The sequence below is a fragment of the Physeter macrocephalus genome, chromosome 9 (assembly GCF_002837175.3).
Source record: "Physeter macrocephalus isolate SW-GA chromosome 9, ASM283717v5, whole genome shotgun sequence".
In the NCBI taxonomy this organism is placed as follows: domain Eukaryota; kingdom Metazoa; phylum Chordata; class Mammalia; order Artiodactyla; family Physeteridae; genus Physeter; species Physeter macrocephalus.
In genome coordinates, this window is record NC_041222.1 from 57663830 (window position 1) to 57667834 (window position 4005).

At 42.4% G+C, this 4005-nt stretch overlaps 1 pseudogene; it reads right to left on the bottom strand.

The window, feature by feature from the left end:
- Positions 1–1371: 1371 nt before the first annotated feature.
- On the bottom strand, positions 1372–1919 carry LOC112065744 (ras-related C3 botulinum toxin substrate 1-like; annotated as a pseudogene).
- Between the last annotated feature and the right edge of the window lie 2086 nt (positions 1920–4005).

Here is a 4005-nt window from a genome sequence, read left to right on the forward strand (position 1 = left end):
AAAAAAAAGATTACAGAATATCTGTGTTCTAGAGAACACAACATCCATCAGTCACCCACTGTTTTCCAAACCCATCTTTCAAAGTGATGTTTAGGGAGAGTGATAATTGATCTACTCACCCATTTAACAATAGCTGCCATTACTGATTCTCAACCTTGACCAGCCATGTGTTAAGTGCCTGCCTGCACTATCACGTTTCATCCTCACAATAACCCTTCAAGGTTCCCTGATCCTCATATTGTTGTCCCTTTTATTGTTATGTAATATTATACATGGACTCAAATAATTTGTAGAAAAAGAAGAATAAACAAATAGTTTAAAATCAAACACCAATCATATTTTCCACATGAGGTTAAAAATAACCAATCATCAGACCATGAATGAATCTCATAGATCATCTAGTCCATGGCTCTGAACACACACGTTCTGACTGATCAGTTTCTTTTGTCTTTTTTTTTTTTTTTTTTTTTTTTGCGGTACGCGGGCCTCTCACTGTTGTGGCCTCTCCCGCTGCGGGGCACAGGCTCCGGACGCGCAGGCTCAGCCGCCATGGCTCACGGGCCCAGCCGCTCCGCGGCATGTGGGATCTTCCCGGACCGGGGCACGAACCCGCGTCCCCTGCATCGGCAGGTGGACTCTCAACCACTGCGCCACCAAGGAAGCCCTCTTGCTTCTTTTTTTAAGCTCCGAAGATTATTCTGATAACTAGCCAGGTGGTAAAGCAGTAACCCATTCCAATTATCTCATTTTATAAGAGATTGAAAGGAGAAAGACGGCACTAACATTTACTGAATGCCTACCACACTGCTACCTGCTTACTAAACTTAGTTAACAAGGAGTGAGCTGAAAGTAAGGATGTCAGGGAATTTGCCCAAAGAAAATGAGCTAGGTCATGGCAGACCCATGTTTCTTCTGTCCTAGCTTCAAATTCTTTCCTCTACCTAACTAAAACCAAACTATTTAATTAGCATAAGTCTTTTACATAGATGATCACATTTAATTTTTGTAAAAAAAGATATCACAAAATAAGTACTATTATTATGCAAGTGAAGAAATTGAGGCCACTACAGATGTAATTAGCCTAAAGTCAGTTAGCTAGTACATGGTGAAGGTAGGGCTTGAATCCAGATTTTTTTTTTTCCATTTTAGGGGTAAATTTTAATAGAACATGGAGGTTTTAACTCTTATACCTTAAGCAAAACTTTAAAGTTCCTGCTTGTTTCAGAATGGTTTTATGGGGAACCTAATCTGTAACAAAAAGTTGGCATTCAGTGCAAAGGTGCCAACGTTTTTCAGCAAAGTGTACAAAAGTTCTCAGGGGCATGGGGCAAGGAGTGAGGTGCTCAGACATTTTCAACAGCAGGCGTTCTCTCATCCTCTTGACGGGAGATGAGAGAGAACCACTGGAAGAGCTTCATCAAACACCATGTAGCAATCTCGCTGTGTCAGAGCCCAGCATTCTTGGTGTTGCACAGCACAGATTTCCTCAACCATGGCTACACATTGAGGATACCTGACGGCAGTCAGCCTTTCCTTCAGTTTCGGTCATGTCTTTATCATCCCTAAGGTCAAGTTTAGCTCCCATCAGGTCGAGGAGCGTGTTGAGACAATGGTGTCACACTTCAGGATACCACTTTGCACGGACATTTTCACAAGATGCAGGACTCACAAGAGAAAAGCAAATTATGAATACGTCAGCTTGTGGAGAGGACAGGGTTGTGATCTGTCATCATCTTCTTGTCCAGCTGCATCCATAAGCCCAGATTCACCAGTTTTCCATCTGCCATAACATGGGAAGAATAGTTGTCAAAGACAGTGGGGATCTATTCTCCAGGAAATGCATTGGTGGCATCCCACATCAGTAGGCAAGTTTTACTTACCACTCCTTCTCCCACCACCACCCACTTGACGACCTCCATCTGCGCATCAGCGGTGGGGCACAGGGTGCCAGGGTCTCTGCCACCTTGGCCTCTACAACTGGAAGCTGAACCCCAGCGGCGGCCACCACCCAAACCTCCAGATTTTTTATTTCTCAGTCTTGTGCTTCACACTCACTGGCTTCCTTTGCTGAGTAAAAATGTGCAGATCTCATGCTCTTTCCTCTACCTGCCTTTGACACTTCATTGTGTTTTGCACCTATTGCAACTTCATATTGCAGTATCATGGCATTATTGTTAAATCCTCACCAGTACTGCAAGGTAGAGAGGAAAGTTCATGGTTCTGGAATCAGATAGCCCTGGCTTTTAATCCCCTCTTTTGCCAGTTTTGAGATCTTGGGCAATGACAATAATTTCCAACATTCATTGAGAGCTTATATGTTCCAGTGATGCTGAGAGCTTAATATGCATTAATTCATTCACTCTTCAAGAAAGGAGGTAAATGGGAGGGAGACGCAAGAGGGAGGAGATATTGGGATATATGTATATGTATAGCTGATTCACTTTGTTATACAGCGGAAACTAACACACCATTGTAAAGCAATTATACTCCAATAAAGATGTTTAAAAAAATAAAATAAAATAAAGCTTATGGACTTAAAATATGAAAAAAAAATAAATGTTATCTGAACTGTCAAAAAAAAAAAGGAGGTAAAAACCATTAATATTCCCATTTTGTGGAAGAAGAAACTAAGAGAATCAGTTTTCTTATGTGTAAAGTGATGATAGTCACATCTAATGTGCCAGATTGTCATGAGGCTTACATGTGATGAGCTATAAAAAGTGCCTAGAACACACACATAAATCTTTGTCACCATTCCTCCCCTCCCCTTTACCTTTCTCCCTTGAGCACAGAGACCTCATCTCTACTGCTTGTGCTTCCACCCAGAGTGGAAGTGGTGAGCATGTAGCAGAGACATGTAAGTATTATCAACAGTCAATCTGGTAGATTGGAAGTCTCCTAAAATTTGATCTTAACTCCTCTTTCACCAAAGATACCAAATAAACCCATGCTGACCTTTGTCATTTTCTCTGACTTTCACTAGTCATGCAATAAACACAGCTGGTGAAACAGCTACACTTCACTGGTAATAACAGCGACTTGACATGTTCCATCATCATGTTCTGGATGCAATTGACTAAGAAAAACCCACATCTGATTATGACAAGATGCAAACGATGTAACTCAGTGCTTTGCCACTCTGGCCATGAAAATCACTTGGGAGGCTCTTTAAAAATGTTGATGCCTGGCTCTGCTCCAAAGATTCTGATTTGTTTGGTCTGAAGTGGGGCCCAGACTTTAAAAATGCTTAAGTTCTTTGGATGACTCTAACAGGTAGCCAGGGTGTCAGGTAACTGATTTACCTAAGCACATGAATGAGAAATTCATTTTAGCCAGTCAAAGTACTATTTAGGGTGAAAAATCTGTCTCGCTGCGTATGATATCATTTGGACTAAAGCCACATATTTTAGCATTGTTCAGTAACCACAGAGGGAAACTGAAAAAAATCCAATCTAGACCAGGATCGGTAAATACATGGCTGCCCCCTAGTGCCCATAATCACAGTTCTCTTCCCCACTCAGTCATGGTCTTGCATCCCTTCCCAAGAGAGCATCTTGGTTGTCACATGAGATGGAGCTTAGTCTTGCACAAGATATACATATACTTAAAAAGCTATTATAAGGACTTCCCTGGTGGCTGTGGTTAAGAATCCTCCTGCCAGTGCAGGGGACACGGGTTCAAGCCCTGGTCCGGGAACATCCCACATGCTGCGGAGCAACTAAGCCCGTGTGCCACAACTACTGGGCCTGCACTCTAGAGCCCACGAGCCACAACTACTGAAGCCCGTGCACCTAGAGCCCGTGCTCCACAAGAAGAGAAGCCACCGCAATGAGAGGCCTGCGCACTGCAATGAAGAGTAGCCCCCACTCGCAGCAACTAGAGAAAGCCCTTGTGCAGCAACGAAGACCCAATGCAGCCAAAAATAAATAAATTTATTTTTTTAAAAAAGTTATCATGAGACAAACAGTATTTATCAATAAACCTCAATCAAGAACTTATGCGCCA